Source organism: Triturus cristatus, chromosome 5_2, assembly GCF_964204655.1.
Source record: "Triturus cristatus chromosome 5_2, aTriCri1.1, whole genome shotgun sequence".
NCBI classification, from domain to species: domain Eukaryota; kingdom Metazoa; phylum Chordata; class Amphibia; order Caudata; family Salamandridae; genus Triturus; species Triturus cristatus.
In genome coordinates this window covers 603,273,839-603,300,277 of record NC_140588.1, presented here as the reverse complement: position 1 = coordinate 603,300,277, position 26,439 = coordinate 603,273,839, and positions in this window count along the sequence as shown.

The following is a 26,439-nucleotide window of genomic DNA, read 5'->3' as shown; positions in this document are numbered from 1 at the left end:
GTGTGAATGAGGGGTGCTGGTGACACACCGCTGGGGCCAGGCGGTAGCTACCGCGACATGAGTGCCATACATTGACACGAGGCACCGCAACTTGGGTGGCGGAGCATGCCCACCGCCATTTGGGCATGTCTCCGTGACAATCACTACTGCACTTGTGTAAATGTGAATGGGGGTGCTGGTGACACACCGCTGGGGCCAGGCGGTAGCTACCGCGATATGGATGCCATACAGTGGCAATGGCCATCTGGCAAACATCAACAGTGCACAGTGCCCACATGGTCAATGGCACATCATTGTGCACACAATGCCAATGTTCCATTTACTCCACTGGTGACTACACATGCCATGTTTGTGTATGTTATTTCGTTGATTGGCCTGTACTCTCTCACATGTCACTTACGAATTTGATGGTCGTGTAGGCCGGACAGTGTTGTTCTGGACTCTACAATGTGTATACATGTCAATGTGTTGAGGTGCAGTGACAATGACAGCAATGTTGGTCTCAATGAATGATGATCTTTTTTGCATGTCTTCTTATGTCTGATCATGCACACAATTGTCATTTCTGCTCCAACTGTGGTTATTGTGTTGTGGATGTGTGCCAGTTTCAAATGACGCATGAAGGTGTGTCAGGTACAGCAGCTAGGTATGAGACAGTGGGGTTGATTTGTTACACATATGCTGGATGATATACTCCCAGGCGTGCCCATGTGAAATGTGGCCATATCATTTGTGCATTCACATTGACCAAGGTGGTGTTTGAGGTACTTGTTTTGTGTAAGTTGACAGGTGTGCCATTTGTGTAGCTGAAGGTGTCCCTACATGTATGCTGGTCTGTAACTCAATTTTGATGGCAGTCATTGTTGCCGTTGTGTCATCCAGAACGTGAGATGCTGGGCACATCTCATGATGTACTGCATTGACATGTGTCCACTTTCATCTCAAGTAGAAGGAGGCCAAATCTGATTCGTCACTTGACAGTGCTGGAGGACATGGAGGATGTGGCGATCATCAGGAAATGCCGTCTGGATAGAGCCATCCTAAAAACCCTTTGTGATATGTTGGAGCCCCACCTGCAGCCTCGCAGGACATATCCAGCAGCTTTCACCCCAACTTATAAGGTGATGGCGGCCCTGCATTTTTCTGCCACTGGATCGTTCCAGCAGATAGTGGCCAGCGCTGGTGGGATGTCACAACCGATGTTCAGCATGGTGCTGCGTGGTGTTCTGTCCGCCATGATGATATACAAGGACAGATATATCCATTTGCCCAGGGGTCCTGAATTGCCAGCTGTGAAGGGAGACTTCTAACCCCTTGGACACATCCCCCATGTTGTTGGGGCCATTGATTGCACCCATGTTGAAATTGTGCCACCACAGGCAAGTGAGCACATTTACAGGAATCGCAAACATTACCACTCCATAAATGTGCAAGTGGTGTGCCTGGCAGATATGATCATCTCCCACGTGACTCCTACATCCTGTGGAACAGCATTGTGCCCCAGCTGATGGCTAATCTGCTTCCCGAGCGTGCATGGATTGTGGGTGAGTATGCTTGTCGTATGGCATGCTGAGTGTGTGACCTGCTGCCCTCTGCCTCAGCGACATTGCAATGTCTATTTGTGTTTGTCATACCTAGGTGACTTTGCATATCCCAACCGTCCCTTGTTGCTGAGCCCACTGCGGAATCCCAGGAACCCGGCTGAAGTCCGCTACAATGAGGCCCATGGTGTGGTGGAGCGTACTTTTGGTCTGCTTAAGTCACGTTTCCGCTGCCTGGACAAGACCGGAGGTGCACTGGCATTCTCGCCCGGGAAGGTGTGTCAGATTGTAATGGCATGCTGCATGCTCCACAACCTAGCCATTTGCAAGGAGATTCCCCTGCTCCTGGATGATGATGAGGACCCAAGGCCCCGCCTGCAAACCAACCCGTGTCCAGTGATGAGGACAGTGGAGAGGAGGAAGGTATTGACCTGCGTCAACAGCTCATCACCCGCTACTTCACTTGAAGGTGGGTGACAATGTATAACGTACTCATTGTCTGATGATATTGCTGTTGTCGTGAAGGGGTATATGAGAATTGTAACAGAAGCCAGTTGTAGACTCAACGGTGGTTGGCAATGTTTCTGGGACAGGTAATTTAGGAACATCTACAGGACATGTATGTTGACACTTGTTGCCCATTGTGACGTGTGCATGTTGGCTTATCTTGATGGTAGGTTTTGTGTGATGTCTGTGATGCCACACCCAGACCGGTGAATGTTGTTCTGTTGTGTTTCCCTAGGTGCCTTCAACTTCTCCTTGCCTACATACAGTCCATACTCCTGGTACATTGTGATCATGTTGAAGACTGTACATCCTGCAATAAAGACAGAGCAGACACAACAACATGTGTGTAAGGATTTTTTATTTACAATGGTGACATGTGAGGGCGGATGTATATTTCCATTGAGGTGGTGGTGGAGCAGTAAGTTGACAGTTATGGTGAATGAGATAATCGAGTAGTCACCACATTGATGTGGTGACCCAGTCCAACAGACAGATGCCATTCACAAGGCAGTGTGGGGAAGGACAGTCCAAAAAGTCAATGCAGTGGTGAAGAGGGTTGCCATCAGGGCTGACTCAGTGACTGGCATTTGGCAGGCGCTTTGCCTCCAGATACTCCCAGGGTTTTCTTAGGACGGCCCCTTCGTTGCTTGGCGGGGGGGCCCTGCTGCAGGGCCAGTAGGGTCTGAGGATTCACCCCTCTCTGTGGGCGCAGGGGAGGATGGTGAACTGTCATCCTGCGGCCCACCAGAGGCAGGTGGAGGTGTTGGTTGTGGCGCAGGCCTGTCCCTCAGTACCGCCACTTGCTGGCCCAAGAGGTCCACAATTTGTCCCATGCGGCTGTCAATGGACCTCATCAGCAGGATGAGCTCATGTAACAGTTCGTCCGACCAGCCGGTTCGTCCCTGGGCCTGTTCATATGCTCCAGGGAAGATGGCTACCTACCTGTGAGTTTGATGTGGCTTGTGTAATGGCTGACACATGCTTCTGGGTGGGGTGGGGGAGGGCTCCATCTTGCTAGGCTGTGGGACAGGGGGCATGGTGGGAGTATTGGTGCAGGCCACCCACCCACAAACACCCTCCCAGGGAAGATGGCTACCTACCTGTGAGTTTGATGTGGGTTGTGTAATGGCTGACACATGCTTCTGGGTGGGTTGGGGGGATGGCTCCATCTTGCTGATGCTGTGGGACAAGGGGGCCTGGTGGGAGTTGCAGTGCTGTCTGCCTGTACACATGCCTCCATGGTAATATTGGTAGCTACGTTTGGGGTGAATGGGAGCGAGTGAATGTTGTATCTGTGAGACATATTTTTGTGAGTGTGTGGTGCAGATTAATGGAATTTGGCCTAGGTGGTGTAGCTTTGTAGTTGTGCAAGACAGTACATTTCAGTGTGGTGGTAGTCATTTGTTTGTACTTTCCAGCCTCCACTCCCCCGGGTACTCCTGTGAGATTCTCTGGATGCAGTATGGCAAGCACCTTCTCCTCCCATGGTGTGAATGGTTTTGGTGGAATGGGAGGGCCACCACCAGTCCTCTCAGCCAGCTCACAGTTCTTGCTTCTCCTCTCTTTGACAACCCTCTTGAGATCATGCCACCGCTTCATCATCTCCTTTTTGGATCGCGGGGTGGTCCCTACTGCATTGACCCTGTGGACTATCCTTGTCCACATTTGTGTCCTTGTGCCTAATGGTGTCTGTTGGACCAGGCTACCAAACAGTTGTAGTTCCACTCTGACTATCTAATTTACCATAACTGTCAACTCACTTTCTGTGAATTTGGGCATTTTATGTGTTGACATGGTGTGTGGTGTGCAAAGTGGGTGTGGGTGCAGGGGAGTGAATGGTGGGTGTGGTTGTGTTGTGTATGTTGTGTGATGTGCAGGGGGGTTAGTGGTGCAGGTGTGGTAGTGATGGTGGTGGTGGTGGTGATGTGTGTGTGCTGTATTGTTTTGCCTTTCCTCTCTGATCTGGTGATTGCCCTTCTCTTCTGGAGTGTTGCAAAGGATTGTGGTCAGGGAAGGGGCTGGTTTGATACTCAGCTATGTGGGTATGTCCAAATGGGGTATTGCTGTCAGGTGTGTTGTGCGTGTTGTCCTGGGAATTGTATTTTTCTTTTTGCCATGTGGTTGTGTCATTGGGGTGTGTTTTGTTTATTTAGGAGGCATGGCTAGTTTGCTGTGTGCACTTTTTGGCCTTATTGTGGGTTTTTTGCTTCGTCTGCCATATTTTTCACGGATCATCCGCAGCAGTGGCTATGCTGCAGCTCTTCCGCTGGCTCTCCCATTCATCCCAGTGTGCGACCGCGGCGGTCGGAAACAGCGGAACGTACCGCGGGTCCATCGGGTAAATCCTAATTTCCCGTGCGGTGTCTCCGCTATGCTTGCAGCGGGTTGGTGTTTTTCTGCTGCGTATCCGGATTTTGGCCATCTCCGTCCTCTACAGGTGTTTTTTCTTGGCCCCGTTCCGCCGTTGTCGGTGTTTTTTGGCGGATGATCCTAATTTGGCCATCAGTTTTTCTACCGCACCGGCAGGCGGTTGTTTTCCGCTTCCATGGTGGTCGGGTGGTTTTCCGCCCGCAATCCTAATCGGGCCCTAGCGCCATGGACATATTGCGGTAGCTGTAATGCTCGTCTGTAGACAATGGACAGCATTTTATTTAATAATGTGGATATTTTCCCTGGAAAAGCTTGATGACTATATGAAATGGCTGGTACCAATTTTGTTTTTATTACCCTTATGATAGCTTTGGCAGATAGGGCATTATAACTTGGGGGCCTATTAGGATGGCAGGCGGATCGCCCCCGCAGGGCTGACGGTAGCCACCGCCGGCCCAGCGGGGGCGATCTGCCTGCCGTCCTTCCATGATTGACCCCCCTTTTGCCATTGCGGTGGCGGGCGGACTTTTTCCGCCCGCCATCGTAATAGAGCCCTTTGTGTTTAGATGACATAGTGCACATATCAACTTGCAAGCTTTTTTTCCAGTAACCTCAGGTGGAATTGTGGTATAGTTGTATCAGTTTGCTATATTCCCAGGTAGTTGTAAGTAATGGGGCAATTGATCGTCACTGGGCTGAGTTTACTTGACTTGCCCGTTCAATTTTCTAAATATCATTAATATTGTTTTACTGGCATTTTCCCCCAACCTATTGAACATGTTGTATTTATATAGCTCTTCCAGAGAACATTGTAGACCTATTTTCTTGTGGATCTAAAATTGCTAAATCATCTGCATATTGTAGGATCGTTGTCTTGTGTTGTCCTATTCCGGGGGAAATTAGTTTATTTATTGTGGTCCCTAGATCAGCTCAGTTTCTAGATTAAACAGTAGCGGGCGAGAACATAACCCTGTTTTATACCTTTATTAGTAGTGATTTTGTTTGTGGTCTTCTTTGCTTGACCCAAATGTATTTGTGCCCAGGTGTTTGTGTTAAGTGCCATAATTGCATTGAGCAGAATTTGGGGAATATCCCACTCAGCCAGCTTCTTCCATAATATTTTACAATCCACCCCATCAAAGGCTGCTGAGTAGTCTACACAGCAGACGTAGAGTGGTGGCTGAAAAGGTTTCTTCATGCGCCCGGCCAAGTATGATAAGGCAACAATCTTACGGTTGAGGCTTTGTGCCTAAATCCAGTTTGGCAGTAGGAATTCCAATGTTCTTTCTCTGCCCAGTTTTCTAGATCTTTTGGGAGGATACTTGCACATACCTTGACCTATCTATCAAGTAAAGCTATCAGCCGAAAGTTTGCCGGGTCCTTTGTGCTCCCCTTCTTGTGCAGTGGGTGAAGAATGGATTCACACCATGAATCTGTAACCAGGATATACGTAAAAGAGGTCTGATAAAGACGTGTTAAATATTGGCTCCAGAAATCTGTGCTTGTCCCGAATAGGTAGACCATTTGGTCCTTGTCCCTGCCAGCTCTTATAGTCGTAAGGGTCTGTTTGACCAACTTTTTATAACGAGACTCGCTGTCAGTATGGCTGGTTCCTGTCAGTTATTAGCTGTCTTTATGATTTCCATTGGTGCTTAATCTGTTGTGTACAGATGTTTTATGTGCCATTCAAGGTTCTGCCTATTAGGTCTTAATAGTACATGCAATTTGATCCACTGGGCATAATATTTCATTTTAGCCCCCCAGAGGGCTTTCCAGTTGGATCTCATCACCATTATTAATCTATGTTAATTTTCTTTGTTTGTTGATTTAAATTTGTACATTTGATTTGCTTTCCTTAATGCTGCTATATGTTTTTTAAGTGTGGTTATACCATTGTTTCTGCCTCGTGTGACTGAGCCCTGCTGTTCTTTTGTCTGATCATCTTATCTGCCAGTGAGTTGTGTATAGAGGTGATCATTATTGGCCGGCATTTAAAGTAGTATGGCTCTTGAGGCATGGGTGGTTCAGAGTTTTGTTGTTTGAATTTAAGTTGCCATTGTTAAAACTGGGCTGTAGATGTACTGTCCCATTTTAGGCATCTGATTGGCTTACAAGTTTCTGAGCCATATGGGGTACCGATAACTAGTGGAGGTGGACCTTCCTCGTGCATTATCCTGAAGCTGACAATCAAAGGAACGTGGTCACATTCCCTACATTTCGAGATGGAGTTACTTCTGCAGTGCTCTCTAAGTGCTTTGGTTGCAAATGGTAAAGAGTCAGAATATTGAGTTGGAAATGTCGACTTGCACCAATATCCAGTGCAGAATATTGAGATACAGAAATATCGTCTGCAAGAATATCATGGTCAAGAATATCAAGTTTAAGGTAAGAAATATCGTTTAAGAAAATATCAAAGTCATTAATATCGTTTGCAAAAGTATAGTTGTTAAAAAAATCGTTTTTTTAGTTAGTGTTATGTATTTTAGTATGTATTTTAAATGTATGTGCTCTATTTTTTGTGTGTTGCATTTGTTTTTTAATATATGTGTTAATTTTTTAGAAGTCATTAATTTTATTTTCATTCAATTTTGCATTTTAGTTCCGTGGCGGGTTGCGGGTTTATAGGGGTATACGGTGGGAAGAAATTAAATTTCAATAAATTAAATATAATTTTTTTTTATTGGTATTTATTTAATTTTGATTTTATAGTGTTAACTGTATGAATGAATTTATTATTAATTAATTAATAATAGGCTGTTAATTTCTATCGATTAATTAATTGGTAAATATGTTAATTGTGTAATTCTTTTCGGAGCGGGTTGTGGGTTTATAGGGGAATAGGGTGGGAGGTAATTTATTTATAATTAATTTATTATTTGTTAATTATTGCTAATTAACTATTTCAAATGTAAATATGGCAATTGTATAATTATTTTGATGTGTGAGTTGTAGGATTTATAGTGGTAAATGGGAAGTAAAATCTTTGAAATTAATTAATGATTTGTTGGTAATTGATATTAATTTATTAATGTAAAATTAGTTATGGAAATTGTGTACATATTTTTAGGTGTGTGCTTTGGTGTTTATTGGGGTAGAGGGGGAAAAGTATTTTAGTTTAAATTAATGAATCATTACTTGATTGTTATTATTCATTTATTAATTGATAAATATTTTTGGTAATTGTTTATTTTTATTTTGTTTGGAGATTTAGGTTCTATAGCTGTAACATTCGGTTAGTACATTAATTCTTACCTTTGTAAATGTGTTTTTTAATTATTAATTTTTGTTTAATTGATAATTGTGTTAATTATGGAGGTACTCTTTTTAAAAAATTAAATTGTGTCTTGTAAATTGTGTGTTGTTATAGGGTAGGAAAAAAAGAATACATTTATATAATAATCTTTTTAATAAAAATTATTTAAATTACAAAATATTAATTTGTTTGTTAACTTTTTGTTACATTAAAAAATTAATCTTTTTATGTAAATGTTAGATTTTTTCTAAATTATAATATGATTCTTTGTTTTGTATATTTTTATATATGTTTTGTTTTTGAGTTTTTTAATATAATTTGTATGGTAGTTGATATATTGTTTGTTTTTAAATTAGAATTTTCTTTAGTGGGAATAGTAATTTTTACCCCTCCTCTATCCAACACTTTCCCTACTGCTGCATTCGCAGGAGTGGGAATAGTAATTTATACTCCTACAATATCCAACACTTTCCCTACTGTTGCACTCACTGGAGTGGGAATAGCAATTTTACCCATCCACTATCCAACAGTTTCCCTACTGTTTAACTTTCTGGAGTGGGAATAGATGTTTTTACCGCTACGCTATCCAACACTTACCCTACTGCTGCACTCGCTGGAGTGGGAATAGTAATTTTTACCCCTCCGCTATCCAACACTTTCACTACTGTTGCACTCACAGGAGTGGGAATAGTAATTGTATCCACTCCGCTATCCAACACTTTCCCTTCTGTTGCACTCGTTGGAGTGTGAATACTAAATGTTTCCCCTCCGCTATCCAACACTTTCCCTACTGTTGCACTCGCTGGAGTGGCAATAGTAAATTATTCCCCTCTGCTATCCAACACTTTCTCTACTGTTGCACTCATTGCAGTGTGAATAGTAATTTTTACCCTTCCGCTATCCAACACTTTCCCTATTTTTGCATTCACTGGAGTGGGAATAGTAATTTGTTCCTCTCAGCTATCCAACACTTTCCCTGCTGTTGCACTCATTGGAAGAGGGAATACTGAATCATTCTTCTCCGCTATCCAACACTTTCCCTACTGTTGCCCTCACTGGAGTGCAAATAGTAATTTTGACCCCTCCGCTATCCAACACTTTCCCTACTGTTGCACTCACTGGATTGGGAATAGTAATTTTATCCCTCCACTATCCAACACTTTCCCTACTGTTGCCCTTGCTGGAGTGGGAATAGAATTTTTATCTCTCTGCTATCCAACACTTTCTCTACTGTTGCACTTGCTGGAGTGGGAATAGTAATTTTTTCCCCTCCGCTATCCAACACTTTCCCTACTGTAACACTCATTGGAGTGGGAATAGTAAATTATTCCCCTCCGCTCTCCAACACTTTCCCTACTGATGTACTCGCTGGAGTGGGAATAGTAATTGTTTCCCCTACACTATCCAACACTTTCCCTACTTTTGCTCTCATTGTAATGTAAAATGTAGGTTTAAAAAATATTTAATATTTTAATTTGTTATATAAATATTTGTTAATAATTTTTATGTTACAGGTGTATGTATATATATATTTATTATTTACATTTTTAATATATGTCTAACGTTTTATAATTTTATAATTAATGAAAATTGTTATTAAAATAGCCCGTCAGTGCCAGGAAGAGGCAGGGCAGAGCCTGTCCGCTAAGCTGTTGGGTGTGGCTGAGCGTTGTGTCTTAGAGAAGGTGGGCGGCGTAGCAATTGCATCATTGATGAACTCATTGATTACTTTTATCGTTGTAATTGTCTGTTGCGTATCGCCTTAGGTTGTTGTGTTGGCACAGGGGAAGGTGGGCTGCTTTTGTGTAGGGTGGATTTTGGTTTTGCTTTAACATGACTAAAAGGAGGGCTGTTGATAAGGTGGGGGGACATTAGACGATTATTTAATCAGGGCTGAGTCAGCACTGAATCTTGAGATCCAAACTGTGGAACGCAGACTCTCTTTAGATCCCGCTTCTTCACTACCATGTGCCCAGATACAGAAAGACCCACTCCCTTCTGGTAATCCCTGTACAGTTGTTGGCACCATTACCCCCCCAATGCTTATTTCTCCTGATTCGGGGTCATTGGATATTTCCCAGGCTTGTGTTAGTATCCAGAGTCCTCCTAGGGTTACAACAAGAGGGAGGTTGGTCCATAAAGGGAAAAAAAAGAGGTTTCTAGCAAAAATAGGAGAGGCCAAGGGACTAGTAAGCTATCTGTTGTGATGCTCCAACCCGAGCCTAGTGGGACTTCCGCAAAAGGGAAGTGTCCTGATTGTAAGATCAATTCTTTGACTCAGGTTGCGATCCAGCCTCTTCTGGATTCCCTAATTGTTAGTCTTAAGGACCATTTAGCTAGACTTTTAGAACTTGTCCTTCATAAATTGGATCTTGTGGCTGGAAGGTTGGATATGCTAGAAGCCAGACTCTTTGGTGATAAGATCTCTGCAATAGGGCCTCCCTTACAGTCAAACGGGGTGATGTCCGTCGGTCTGACCAATGAGGTCTGTAATGTTAGACCATCTAAGTCTGTGGGGGTCTTGCCAGTTATTCCTCCTATAGGGGAAGCGAAGGGTTATAACCCAGGTTTGGAAGTGGTTACTGCTAGGGGCAACAATTATTGTGACGAGCAAAGTCGCCCTCCTTTGGGTAATAGGGCTAGTAATGAGGAGGTGGGAGCTGGGGCTCTTAATACTCTTCCCAACTTACATCTCCCTCCACAAGCCACCCCCTACTCCATAGTCTTGGCTAATGTCCCACCTCTCTTAGAAGGAACCTACGAACATTGGTCAAACCTTAAGAACAAATCCCTGCATTACTTGGGTACTAAAATAGGGAATAGAAAGGCCTTGTTCGAAGATTTTAAAATGGTTAGGCGTATTAACTGGGTTGGCCAGTCTTACAAGTCCCTACCTGGGGATTGTGTGGTGTTCAGTTTTAGGTCCCCGGCACTGGTCGAACACATATTGGAAGTCGCTTCCCACCATCCTCCAGCATTTAACTCGATTAAAATTCTCCCATTAGGCTTTTTTTATAAGCCAGGGTGTACTCAATCTATGGGGGATAATCGTGCTTTTTTGAGTTTTCCAGCAAGGTCTAATCAGCCCATTTTGACCTCCAATCGTTTTGATATCCTCTCAACACTGGAGGACAATGATTGACGTAGGGCTAGCTTTGCTTGTCCCCTACTGGTAGATCCTGGGGTTTCGTCTCTCTCTTGTCATCTGAGCCCGGATACTACTATGTTACTGCCTCCTAGTGTTACTCCTTGTACGTCTAACCTCTCTGTTTCTATACAGCCCTCTTCTGTTAATTTGACTGACCCCCTGGTTGTGCCAGGTCAGGTGGTGGAAACTGGCCTTGTTAACCCGCCCCTGAAGTTTGGCTCATGGAACATTGCAGGTTTGGGATCCAGGCTAGACATTCCTGATTGGGCCACTTTTATTGACGATTTCGAGATATGGACATTTCAAGAGACCTGGGCAATGGTCCCCCATTTCCGTATAGGTTTCTTGAATTTTTTTAAACCTGCTGTTAAGGGCCACAGGGGTAGACCGATGGGCGGTTTAACCACTTGGGTTCGTCAATGTGAGGGTGTCTCTGTGGCAGAGGTCCCAATCGATAGTCCAGACATTTTGATCATCAGGGTTCAAGCTCTCAATTGCCTTAATCTCCTCATTATAAACATTTATGTGAGGGGCCTCCCGGGTGGCAAATGTTCACCCACCTGTCTCCTTTTGGAGAACTATTTAGGGTTCGAATCGAAATCCACCAATAAGATAGTGGCTTGAGACTTTAATGTTTGCTTTGAGCCCTTGGGTGTTGATAGTGGGGATCTTACAGAGGACGAAGACTCTCTCTGGGGTGTTCCCCAGTTGGAGCTGGAACCTGTAAGGAAATGGACACAAGCGGCCCTGTTCATGAAAGGTTTATGTTTACATCAGGGAATGAGAGCAGTTAATGGGCGAACAAAATCTGATAGGTTGGGGAGGATGACCTTTGACAATGGTAGAACTGGGAGTCGAATTGACTATATTTTAGTCAATTTGGAGTTGTGGTCGCTTATTGATGATATGGTGGTAGCAAGTAGAGTCGAGAGTGATCATAGCCCACTTGTCCTCTGTATTAATGATAATAGCTTTACTGGCCCTCTTACTACTCCTGATGCCCGTACCTCTATGGATGTTATTCTTACAAACGATCTAAGAAGGGTGAGATGGCCGAAAATCGCCACTTGTGAGGCTTCTCGGGCGGCTATCAGGAATTTGGTCAGCAATACCATGGTAACTCTCAACCGGTTGAAGTCCTAAGATCTGATTAAGGATAACATACGGGATATTCACAATGTGCTCTTTACCGAACTTAAATCATTCTTTGTTAGAACTTCTTCTTCTATCGGTAAAGGCAAAGAGTTGAGATCTTGCACATGGTTTAACAAGGACTACAGACTGGCCCAAAGTGCCTTGATACAGGCCATTAAATCTAGTTCTCCTACCACCATCCAAAAATGTAGGGCTGCATATAAATCTGCCCAACTTAAGGCTAAGCAAAACTGGGATGAGGACCGCTGGAGGGACCTGTATCAGGCTTGTCATGACCGTAATATGGTCCAATTTTGGCATCTTCTCAAATGGGGAAACTGCCCCTCGGATATTCGGCCCACCACCTATGTTGAGCCACAGCAGTGGGTTGCGTATTTCGAGGAGCAGTTCAAGGTTAGCGATAGGGTGGTTAATAATACTTGTCTATTTGATATTGAAACCCCCTTGGGATTCTCCCCCTGTGAGGTCAAGTCTGTTTTAAAAAGTATTAGGAGTGGTAAGGCCCCGGGTCCCGACTGTATCCCTGCTGATTTATTCATCCAAGAGCAAGACGTGTGGATCCCGTACTTGACTGTGCTAGGAAATGGCCTTGCGGGTGGTGCTGCTGTCCCAGACTCGTGGCTCGGGGCAGAGATATTGCCGATCTATAAGAAAGGCGATCGCTCTGCCCCGGCCAATTATCGACCAATTAGTCTTATTGACGCAGTACAAAAAATTATAGCCCGCCTTGTACTGGGACGTATACAAACCTGGATGACTGATTGTAATGTGCTGTCCCCTCTTCAGGCGGGGTTTCGTTCATATATTGGGACCCTGGACCAAGCTTTTAGGGTTGTACTCCTTTATTGGAAGGAGGTTTTTTTGGGGGGCGGTAAGCTTTATGCGGCCTTCGTGGACCTACGGTCCGCGTTTGACCTCGTGCCGAGGGTCAAGTTATGGGAAACACTTTTGGAGAAGGGCATGCCCAAAGAATTGGTGTCCTTCCTGGTTACTATTCACGACAATACGTATGCCCGTGTTCGATGGGGCAAACCAGGGGAGGCGACGGACAGATTTAAAGTATCCAAAGGAGTTCGCCAAGGGTGTGTGCTTGCTCCCACTCTGTTCTCACTATTCATTAATAGGGTTATAAGCTACTTCTCCAACCACCCAACTGATGCACCCTCTCTGGCTGGAATGAAGATTCCCCTACTCATGTTTGCAGACGATACTCTCATGATTTCGAAGACGAGACAGGGCTTGCAGTTAGCCCTGTCTCGCTTTGAGGTTTTTGGTCGCGAACATGAGTTGGAAATAAATGTTGGGAAGACCAAGTTCATGGTTTTTCGAGGCCCCAGGCGCATTAATGCGCGGGTACGTTTGGGTGGCGTCAGTTTGGATCAAACGGCTGTGTTTACTCATCTAGGGGTTACCTTTAGCGAGACTTGCAGCTGGGCAAACCAGCTGGATCTCCTCGCTCTTAAACATGCCCAATTAGGTGGAGCTTTGTTGAAAGAGCACAACCATTCTTTAACAAAACCAATAGCTCCCCTAATGAAGATTTATGGCTCCAAGATTCTTACTGCCATTTTATATGGTGCCGAAATTTGGGGCTTTAGTAATCTGTCCAAGTTGATGACTGCCCAGAACTAATTTCTCCGGTCAGCAATAGGGCTTCCACAATCAACACCGCGCATTCCATTATTATATGACTTGGGAATTCAGCCTCTAGAGGACTTGGCAGGGTATAGACCCCTGGCGTTTTGGCGACGCCTGTGGACTACTCCCGAATTATCTATTTATGCTAAAGCCCTCTTGGAGGTCAAAGGGCTGGAGGGTTCACATAGGATATCATGGTTGTCTGGTATTAAAACCCTGTTGACTGATCTTGGGATGGGTGACCTTTGGGCCAACCCAGTCACTGCCGTTTTTCCGCCGAAAAATGTTTTAAGGGACGCTTATTGGTGTATGATTAAGAACAGGAGATTTGCCTCCCTTTCGGGCACCTCCATGACTGCTACATTTTTTGCTTTTAAGGACGAGTCTGTTTATGAAGGTTATTGGGACACCATCATGAAACATCTAGATCGTAAACTGTATCATCAGTTTAGAGTGGGCGCCCTACCACTGCGAGGTCTCACTAAAAGCTGGAGTCCTCTTGGTAGTGATAAGTGCCCCTTTTGTGTGGATATGATCGAATCTATGGATCATTTTCTTTTCTGTTGTCCAACCTACCTTCTTCCTCAACGTGTATGGCTTCGTCCCGTTTGCAGATTAATGAGCACCCATTCTGCACAGGTTGCCAGTAGAATTTTGAAAACAGACACATCAAAACCTGTTGTAATAGGTGTTGCCAAATTCATTAGTTGGGCGTGGATTCTTAGGGTACGGAAACTCAATCCTTGATATGTGTCCCACTTGGTTTCAGCTGTTTTAAACTAGCGCTATCACTATGGACTTTTAGGTTAGATTGGCGTGTGTTTTATTAAATTCTACTATGCTTAGTCATTATGTCTTAATCATTTGACTACTATGAAATATCTTACATGATTTTAATATTTTTATCTTGTATTGTAATATGATATTGTATTTTATATGAATTCACTTTTTTTAATATGTATAGTATGTCTTTTATGATGATAATCGAATAAAGACTTATTGACTGGATTACTGGTTATTTATTAATTGTTTTTAGTAAATATAGATATATTAAATGTTATATATGTTTTTTAAATTTATTTTTAAATTACATTTATTACTTATAATTGTTGACATTTACAAATAAATGTAATTTTTTTTTAAGTTAAATGTATTGCGTAATATATTTTACATTATTTTTTAGACATGTAAAAAAACGATATTTGTACTTCAATATTTTTGACGATATTTTTTTTCTCGATATTTTTGTACTTACCATTATAAAGATAGGAGGTCGATATTTTTGACAACGATTGAAGAAAAGTGGAGGCGGCCCCAGGAATGAAGTCACATATCCAAAAAGGCCATCATATTTCAAGAAAATCCTTTATTCTTTATTCATCTTCATATAACGGTAGATACACACAGGACAACAGCCAACGCGTTTCGTTCCAGTTAATGGAACTTCATCAGGACATAAAGTTGTAAAGATTTAGAACACAAAACGTGTACGTGTAGATTCAGCAATGATTACTTACTGTAGCGTTACAATTGACGCTTCAGTCATAATAGACCATACCCGCAGTCTAAATCTTTACAACTTTATGCCCTGATGAAGTTCCATTAACTGGAACGAAACGCATTGGCTGTTGTCCTGTGTGTATCTACCGTTATATGAAGATGAATAAAGAATAAAGGATTTTCTTGAAATATGATGGCCTTTTTGGATATGTGACTACATTCCTGGTGCCGCCTCCACTTTTCTTCAAAAGTTTATCCCTGGGTTTCCCAGTAGGACCTTTCTGCAGCAGGTCTTGGAGACGTTTGGCACAGGACTCTTTGATTTATGGGACTTCAGTATTGATGTGCTCAACACTAGTCGGCTGTGGGATCTCTTTTTTGTCAACATTTTTGACAACGATATTTATGTCCCAATATTTGTGTAACTCGATATTCTGGTATTCGATATTCTGTCAGTGATCCGTTACAAACATGTAATCTAATATTGATCCTCTTCTATGTGTGATTTGATTACTCATTCCAGAGGTGGAGCCAGGTTCAATAGTCCGCAATGGGTGCAAGTTGTATGCTTGAAGATTGTTGTAGAGTTTATTAGGCTTTCTGCTAGAACAATCAGCCTTAGTTATGGAATGGGCAAGATTTTCTATCCTGAAATCACCTAAGAGTAAAGCCTTGTGTGGGGAGGCGCAAACGTAGTGCTTTCAGTGATTCGCAGATTCTCTCTAGAGGTTCTTCAGCATTGTTGTTATTCTAAACAGGTTCTAATATATGTTGATAATGAGTATTACTTTGTTTCTGTGCCAAGATTATGTTGCTTGAAAACTATTGCTTGATATGATGAGTTTTACCTCACCACTGTGACCCTTGCATTTATAGTTGTGGCTGCATAAATTGCCAGCCTTCTCGGAGGTATTCCATATTTGCTGTTTTTTTATGCTGGATGATACACATCCTGGTATCCATCTGTTGGTAACGAGTACGTGTTCCACATTTCTTGAATACATGTTATGTCGGCAGAGTGTAAGAGTTTAAGAGTGTCCTTGTGCTGTATGGTTTGTGTAATCCCTCCTAAATTCCAGGAAATTACTGTTAATTGTGCTTGTGCTGATTTATCTCCAGGATGTTTTTGTGGACCTGTGTTAGGGGTGAAAATTGTACTTTAATATGTGTGAAAACGAGCTTCAATCTTGCTCAGGCCCTTATGCATATTGTATATGGTGTAGATTATTTCCTTGTTTGTATTTAGTCATATATTCCCTAATTGCAAAGGCACACGAAAGATGTTGCACTTTTAAGTATGCTGTACCCTCCTTTTGTTTTATCGATTGCCCACCCTTAGCCACATTGTACTATGGGATATCTCTCTGGCTCCACTGTATTGATGTTACTTCACCACTGCTCAAAATTAGGGGCCTCCCATGGTACCTGGTTTTGTCTTTCCTCTGTTTCCCATGATACTATTGTGCTTTCTGTGCCAGGTGTGTTTTTGGAGGGTCGAATCTAATTCTTGTTATAGTCTCTAATTTCATATGAGTTGGTCATCGTATTTGTTGGCATAGCCATATAGTAGATTAGACCTGTTTAGTATATCTTGTTCCCCATATGAGATATATGTTGGTAAGAATATTAGGTCGAGTTGTGAGGGGCTTTCCCTGAAGAGGTCCATAAAGGCCTGACCTTTCCTCTATTGGATGTGATCCAGTTCCCAGGTTATTGTAAGAACCCATGCTAGTATTTCGTTTTGGATTTCCTTACTCGAATGTTGGTTTGTTTAAGAGGTTTCCTGATTATTCGTTGCCTGGAAGTTTGAACTGGGTGAATGCTCAGCGGTCCATATGTCAATAACTGGTTCATAGTGATCCAGCGGCATACCAACAACAACAGATACTCCACTACCATATACTCACCTGGGCCCATAAACACACAACAATTTGAACAAACCGCTGGAGTCAAAGTTTATATAATTTCCCACAATGTTTTAGGATTAGTTATTTCATATTCCTAACTAACCTTTCACTGATCAAAATGTTATTTCCTCTGGTCGATGGACCATTAGTTGAACTAGTTGATGGTGAAAATACCATCAACTAACTTTATTCAATGTAAATAACCACAGACTCTGGAAAGTTTTAAAATCTTTCTCTAAATTTCAAATGCTTGTGAACCAGCTCAAATACACAGTGCAGTCACCATCATTCTTAGGAGAGAAAAATTCAATTAATTAATCATCAACACATACTTTAGACTCATGCAATGATCAATGCTCAGAAAGGAGAGGACAGAGAGAAAAGATCATCTGCAATTAATGCAATATTATAGTTACCAAGATTGGTATGAAGACCAACCCCCTGGCCAAAGGGCTGGTAAGGGTCCCTGGGATCGTTCAGGTGACAAAGACTTTAGAACAGGATTCAGGACAGGATAGTTGACCTCTCTAATACCGACTGTTGTGCCGCACCCCTCTCTGACACTCTCTTCCTTCTCGATATTCTTCTGCGATCTTCTTCTCTAACCCAATTAAATTAGGATAGAAGGTTCTGCATTCGGCTTCTTCATCAGCATCTCACAGCATCTCTCCCAGCATCAGCATCTCCTGCTCACAGACAGCATCCCAAGCTCTGCATCTTCATCTCTTGTGCTCTTTAACTAACTAAAGCTATCTCAATAATACATTTCGTTCTTCATGTACCACCAACTAAAGATTCAATATCGTAAATATTTTAAATCTAATTGGTCAGGCAAGGGGGGACGATCATCACAGCATGCTTACATGTCATCTAATTCAGTTAAACCATTGTTCGCAAACCCATCACCTTAATTTTTATTCATCATTTTATTTCCCACCCGCATTCACATTTCATTTGCAACATTTGTTAAAAGTCTAATATGTAAGTCCACTCCGTTGAACTTTTCACCATCCGTTCCCAGGCTAGGACACTTTGAGACCTTGGCTTTTGTTCAACCTCCGAGTCATCATTCCGGGTTCACTTTCAGTAGACATGCGCATTCGTCACATGATTCAGCTTACTTCAGTTATACATGAGAGGCCCAAATGCGCACTAGTGATAAAGCCAGAAAGACAAATGTTACTTTAAAAAATAAATGGCTTCACTGTATACCACCCATCTCTATTCTATTCCCCTTTATTTATTAATACTTTCCCCACATTAGCATTTAGTAAAATAGCTTGCTTTATTACAGCTAAGCAGCTGCCATGCACACAAGTCTTCAAGATGCCATTTTAGTGCCTTCTGATCATGCGTAAGAATTTCCCTCCAAGCATTAGCTCGTCATACTGCGTAGATGAAGTTGACCCATGAGCAATAAAGATTCCCAGTTTAAAGCGATTTTAGTCCTTCGATTGTGTTGTTAATTTTAGCAAACACATAAGCAAGCTTCACTAACCCGTGTATTTGTGTGGTGCATATTAGTTTTACACAAACAATTTTAGTAACTTGTTAGTGAGTTAAAGGAGCAGATCGCTTACGAGCAAGTCTCTTTTCTTCTAGTTCTTGCTCCATTAATCACCTCTCTGATGGCATTTTGAGCCATCACAAAATTACCCATCCCTAACCAGATGCCAACTTTCAGCATTTCTCATTCTCAGTCTCCTTCTTTTCTTTCTCAATTTCATCTTTATTTGTCAAAATTTTCATCTTTTTGTATATCCTTCCTTTCATTTCCTCCATCTGTATTGCTTCGTGTTTCCTCTTTCTTTTCTTTCCTTTCCATTCACTTTATATCTTCTTTCTCTTCCTTTATTTCTGCAACATTTGCACCAAATCATTATTGTTAAAACTATTATCGTTATACCAACTACTGGAAAAATTATTTGACCTAAAATACTTTTCCCTAACTCGGAAGACCAAGTCCCTATTGAATAAATACTCTTTGTTAGTCTTTCCCGTACACTGTCAACCTCCAGTGGTTTCAAATTTTCATGAAGATTTGTAATATTCTTAATATACCCTCTAATTTCCTTACTTTTGTCAGGAATGTAAGTGTAACAATGTTGAACTTTGAGCATTCCACAGACTCTGCCCTCTTTTGCTAATAAAATATCAAGTGCAAATCGATTATGCAAAACCATAGACCTAATTGCAGCCATTTCCGTATTTATCATCAAGAATCCCCCAGCAGTATTAGTCGAGAGACGATCAATTACTGTTGACAATTTACATATTCTGTGTGAATTCAGAATGACTTCAACTGAAGGTATCAAGGCACCAAATATATCACCTACTATTTCTGAAAAACAAGCTCTCTTTCTATGAGTTAGTCCACTAGTGTTTTCATTGTTTCCAGTGATTCTTTATATATGATAAATTTTCGGAAATACAATCCCAAAATAACAGCTTCCATACCACCGTGCAGGCAACTTATAATAAGCATTATTCCCACACACGTAGTAAACCCCAGGAAATTCTGGATCAGTTCCCCCTTTTAGTCCCCAACCTCCCAAAATTAGGAAGTTATGTTCACGTTCACTGGAACCAATAAATACATTATTATAATCTGTCTTTAACCTATGGAGGCAGGTTTTCTCTTTCTTCTCAAAGTCCAGGGACATCGCAGAATGAGCCTTGCCAGTTGCATAAATTCCCTCTTCCCCAACCCATGGTGGCACATGGGTTTTCTGTTCAGCAGCTTTCTTTTGGAAATCCTGTCTCCTTCTTTCTACTAAATTCAAAACACTTTCTCTTCCTCACGTAATATACATGTTAAAGTATTCTTGTGTGCCTTCACTATATCTATTGATTTCATTGTTAAGAAAAATTCACCCATGAACTGTGCAGCTTGACTACTAAGTACTGGATTCATATTCTTTCGAATAGGAAGTTCTGAAAATACTACATCTAAGTTTGAATAATAATACTGAAGTTTTCCTGTTGCACAGAACAGACTTGCTAGAACACTACATGATATACCATATGTTAAAGGTAAATTGTGATATGTAATTCCCTCTGACACTGATGCTTGTAATTTCATACAGACATAACAATCACTAATCTTCATTGTATCTACATACTGAAATAACAATTTACTAAAAACATCCAAAGGCGTGTCATTTTCTAATACTGCATGATGAAAATCAGTCTCATCTGCTGCTTCTAATTCTACTCTATCTCCTTTTATTGTAGCTGCTTTCTCATTAGTATCTGCATCATTCTTTTTATTTGTTATCATCAATAAAGGTACTGCTACTGTTAGAAATAACCATACTAAGATTACTAATAGAATGCTACATATGCAAGCTCTACAGCATCTTTGTGTTAAACTTCGTTTCGGTCGCTCAGTGACTTCATTTTTCACCATTTTAATCTGAGAAATATTTTCTCCTCTTTCTTTCGTCACTTGGAATTTTAAACACTTGTTTTAAGGTGGTCTCAATTTTCTTTCATCAATCTGTGCAGCATCTACTTCTTCTGATTCCTCACTTAAATCTAAATTTTCAAATTCTTCCAATATTACATAGGTCCACTCAGGGGCCTTTTATTTATTGTTGAAAATTCTCAGTCTTGGACTTCTTCGGGTGTTTCTCACAGTTGACTGTTTAGACTGAGTCTGACTAGTAACCTCATTCACTTGTTCTGATCTTTCGTTTGTTTTTCTCAGGTAGTATCTCAGTCTTTTCACTCAACTTGGCCAGTTATCTCCCTTTCTAGCCCTTTTAACTTCGACTGCACTTTCACCCTCTCCGTCTTTCTCTAGAGCTCTTTTATTTTCGGTATGTCTAGGCACAATCTATTCTTGTTTTTCTGAATCACTCTCTACCTGTTCCTGTTCAGGTCTTATATTTGTTATTTCGTTTGCCTGAACTTATTCTTCTTCCTCTATCTGGTCCTGTTCAGGTCTTATTTCAAGTTGCTCTTCTTCTTCTGCCTGAACTAGTTCTTCTTCTCCTTACTGGTCCTGTTCAGGTCTTACTACAATCTGTTCTTCTGCTGCCTGAACGTGTTCTTCATTCCCTGTCTGTTCCTGCTCAGGTCCTTGGGTAGGTTTGTTTGCCTTTGCCTGAGTATGTTCTTCTTTCCCTGTCTGGTCCTGCTCAGGGTCACACTTCTTCCTGAGCATGTTCTTCTATACCTATCTGGTCCTCACTTTTTTCCGGTCTCTCTAATCTGGTCCTGTTTCTTGTTTGAATAACAACTTCAGGTATGTCAATCACTGGTATTCAACCCTCCTGACTTGTGCTCAGTTGTTCTTAGTCTATTACTTCAGAATCTATTACTTGAGATTCTTCGACTTCACAACCTTCAGCTGTTTCAACTGGTTCTCTCAGTTGCTGTTCTTCTTCAGTAGGGTCTGGTACCTTTTTGGTATGACTTGCATGAATCCAAGTGGGTAAATGTGCACACTTCACTGCTGTTCTAGTCACCAGTATGACTTGACGTGGTTTATCCCACCTGGGTGCTAGGCATGACTTTCTGGCATGTTTCTTCACTACCACCCTGTCTCCAGGATTCAAATCATGCACCTTCGTTGGCTGCCTGGCAACTGCATCTTCTCCAACCTGGCGAGAGACAGAACGCACTAGGTCAGCCAATCCTTTGCAATAGTCCTATACCAGATCATCAGTTACACTCATCAATTTATGTCCAGGAATAAATGCTTGTCTCATTGCCCTTCCCTTGAGTATTTCATGTCGACTCAATCCTGTTTTTCTGTCAGGAATACTTCGGAGTCCCATCAACACGAGAGGCAATGCATCTGGCCATTTCAGTGATGTGGATGCACACACTTTCCCTAACCTTGACTTGATTGTACCATTTCGTTGCTCAACCTCTTCAGAAGCCTCTGGACAGTATGCACAGTGCAGTTTTTGTTTAATATTGAATGCTTCACAGATTAATTGAATTATTTCATTATTAAAATGAGGCCCTCTATCTGATTCCAAAGTGATTGGGAAACCGAAACGAGGAATCAATTCCCTCAATAGTAATTTAGCAACTGTGAGAATGTAATTTCTCCTAGTGGGGTATGCCTCCACCCATGGTGAAAACAAACACACTATGACGAGGACGTACTTCATTCCGTTGCTTGGAGGCAACTCTATGAAGTTAAGCTGTAATCTCGTGGATGGTCCTTCTGCCTTTCCAATTGTTCCCCAACTGACCTCTGTTTTCCTGCCTGGATTTAACTGCTGACAAATCAAACATCTCTGGCAAGGACTCTCTGCGACTACCCTGAACTTTGGAATGTGCCAATTCTGTCTGAATAGTCTAATCATTGCGTCCCTATCAACATGTTTGTCCCCATGACTTGCCATTGGGGATAGTAAGCAATCTGGCATGACTGGTCTGCCATCAGTGTATACCCATTCATCCTCTTCTGTCCTTCTTTCACAACCTGACTTTATCCATATTTCCTTTTCATTTACCTCAACTTCATCCTGCAAGTGTCTAATCTCATCCCATGTCTCTAGAGCTGAGAAAAACATAAGTTGGCAGCTGATTTCACTTGTTTCAATTTTCTGTTAAGTGCCATGTTATTTCTTGCACAATAGTGAGCAATTTGGTCAGCGTATCTGTTACCTGACTGGTGAGCAGCACACTTGACCACTGCTATTTCTTTTGGCAATTGTATTGCTGCCAACAACTCTTTTACATTTTTGCCATTTCTAACAGGAGATCCTGAAGAAGTTAGAAATCTCCTTTGCATCCAGAGTTGGCCGAAGTCGTGCACAACCCCGAAACCATATTGACTATCCATAAATATGGTTATTCTTCAATTTTTTCCCAATTTTGCATGCCTTTGTTAAGGCCACCAATTCGGCAACTTGTGCAGACTTGACTCCCAGAAATCAAGATGCTTCAATGACCGCTGAGATTTTACATACAGCATATGCTGCACTAAGTCCTCCTCCTTCTGTTCTCATGCATGACCCATCTACAAATAGTTCATGATATGGCTCTTTCAAGGGCACTTCATTATATAGGGATGGGGCTTGGTACACATTTCAGGAACATCCAGACAATCATGATCTACTTCATCTTTCACCTCTTCACAACATGGGTCTGGCAATAATGTGGCAGGATTCATTATTGTACATCTTATTACTGTCACATTTTCTGCTCCCAAAATCACTCTTTCATACTTAGTCATCCGACTAGGGGTAAGGTGCTGTGTTCGAGTTCTTGTTAAAAGAATCTCAACTGAATGTGGAACGTAAACTTTGACTGGATGTCCCATCACAATGGATTCACTTTGCTCCAGACTCATACAAGTAGAAGCTACTGCTTTTAAGCAGCCAGGTAAAGCTGAAGCCACAGGATCGAAAGTAGCAGAGAAATATGCTACTGCACGTCGGCTTAATCCATGCCTTTGAGTCAAAACTGAAAGTGCACAAGCTTTTCTTTCACAACAGAACAATGCAAATTCTTTCGTATAATCAGGCATGCCTAAGGCAGGGGCCTTGCACAGACAATTTCGCAGTTTCACAAATGCTTCCACGCACTCATCATTCCAGACAATTGGATCCTTTGCTCTTTTCCTGGTCAATTGAATCAATGGTTTTGCCAGCAGGGAAAACCCCATAATCCACTGCCTACAGTACCCCACTACTCCGAGAAACATTCTCATCTCCTTTTGTGTCTGGGGTAATTTAATTTGCTTGATTATCTTTATTCTCTCTGGGGTAACTTTTCTAACTCCTCTTTCTATTTTGTGGCCTAAATATTTGACTACTTGCTGACAAAACTGCTATTTTTCTGGAGACACCTTGTGTCCTCCTTCGGCAAAATGGTTCAGCAATGCAATTGTGTCAGTGACACAATATTCTCGCGATTTTAATGCCACTAGTAGGTCATCAATGTACTGAACCAGGACTGAATTTCTGGGCGTGACCAATGTTTCTAGAAACTTTTTCATGATTTGATTAAAAATTGAAGGACTCTCTGTATACCCTTGAGGAACTCAGCACAATGCCAAGACACAGTCTTCGAACCTAAAGGCAAATAAATATTGGCTGTATGGGTGTAAACCAGCCTGCAATCCAGGGTATCTGATAAAGGATCGCTGCTGGGTTTGGCACTACCTGGCAAAAAGGCACTATAATTTTGTTAATCTTTCTCAAATCCTGCACTATCCTGTATTTTCCGCTAGGCTTTTTAAGCCCCATTATTGGCGAATTACAAGGACTACCCATAATTTCTTTTAAAATGCCAATCATTCGGTCAATTTCTGGAGCATCTCCTGCTTTCACTAATGGACTCATTTTGTACTGTCGGTTGTTTGGATAAACTGCACTTTCTTTCACCGTTACTTTCACTGGGTCTACATTTGACATCAGCCCAATTTTTTTTCCTGTAAAACCATCCCACACCTCTGGGTTCACTCTTGTTCTCAACTCTTCTGGTAATTTATTTTCAGTAATCAATGAATACATCTCATCTACTTCAGTACCCTGCTTAGCAAGCATCATTTTGTATACAATGTCTTCATCAGGGGTTTGAAAGCAACACCATCTGGTGTACAGTAGATTGTGCACTTCATCTTGCACAATAGATCTCTACCTAACAGATTTACTGGACTGGAATCGCAAACTACAAACCGATGAATGTCTTTAAAATTCCCGATATGTACTTCCATTGGTTTTGTGATTGGGGTTTTGATCTGTTGATTTGACACTCCTACAACTTGAATTGATTCTCCCGAGAGGGGTAGGTTTGGGATGTCTGCTGTTCTCACAGTAGACCTGGTAGCACCAGTATTCAATAGAAAAGTGATATCACTACCTTCCACTTTTCGATCAATTAATGGACCTGAATGATCTACCGGCAAGGATGCGCCAAGCACGCACTCCTGTTCCTCTCCCCTCAGGCACCGTCATTGCGCATAAGCCATTTCGTCATTATCATTCTGTGAAAAATATTGTTTAACTACAGAATTTTTCTTACCACTTCCTCCGTGAAATCCGGCATCAGCACTGTATCTTTGAGGGATCACAAAGTTTGGCATAGGAGCTGGTGGCACCTGATACTGTGGAGTAACAACCTGCTGTGGCTGATTCATAATCACCTCATTCTGTGTCTGTGGATTTAAATTTTGATTTGGCCCATTATTATTCTGAATATTCTTGCACTCGTTCTTCCAATGCCCAAGCTTTCTGCATGCATGACAAGGAAACTTCTTCTTCGCTTCCTCTTTATTCATTTGTCCTCTTACTTTACCACCATTCACCGCTTGATCATTCTGATTCTGCTCTTTCACCTGATTATCAGTCTGGGTATTCAATTTAATTTCCTGCTGTTCTGCCAATTTCACTTGTGCCCACATCATTTTCTCTTTTAGCTTTCTACGCCTTGCCTCAATATCATCCCCGCAATACTTGGCATACTTCAAAATCTCATCCATCATCTTGCTCTGCCAGCACAACATGTGCTGTTGAATCATCTGACTAATCTTCGGTTTCAAACCATACACAAACCGATACACAAAATGTCTCATTTGCTTATCACCAATATTCTCAAAAACACTATACTGCTTAATCACTTGCAGTAACCGCTCATAATATGCATGCACAGACTCATTTGGCTGTTGAGTTGTTCTATCTATCTTTACCCAATCTGTCTCTTTAGGAGGGATTTTTCCTTTCAGAAAAGTAATTACTTGATGATATTTCTTCATCACTTCCTCTGATGGTGCTCCTGTTTTTGAGTCTCTAGCATACTCCTCACTTGGCCAATCATCTGTGATCTTACACTCTGTCCATAAGTCAGCTGGTACCACAATGTGAAACAAACCATCCAGATCCTTCAACAGAACCTTCAAGACTTTCACGAACCACTCAACCTTTTTATTCCATTCAACGGGCTTCTCTCTTAATCTAGGGAAATCGTTGGTAAATGACAAAGTATCCTGTCTGCTCCACGGAACATGAACATATCCACCACCAGGAACCTCTCTCATTGGACACAATCTTTATGTCTTTTCTGATTCTTTTAGCAAGAATGCAGATGATGCATCCTTTGCTTGTGCTTCCTCCTCCTTTCTTGTCCACCTAATCCTCCACTTGTCAATGTCTCCCCACTTCTGCAAAATGTTCATTAATTCTTTTATCTCTAACTTTTTACCAGACGCATCCATATTCTCCAAGTCCTTGTCAGTAAACTCCACTCAATATGGTTTCTGTAATAATTTTGATCTTCCTATATCTACTCCAATCTCTGAAGCAAGCTCTGTCAATCTCTCATGAAACAATCTTGCATTTCTGGTTATACTCCTACATATAAACAACAATTCTTCATAATTGTAAAGGTTCAACCTCTCTATTCCCACATTTCCTGCTATCATCTCTTCCAATTCCACTTTCAATCTGTAAATAT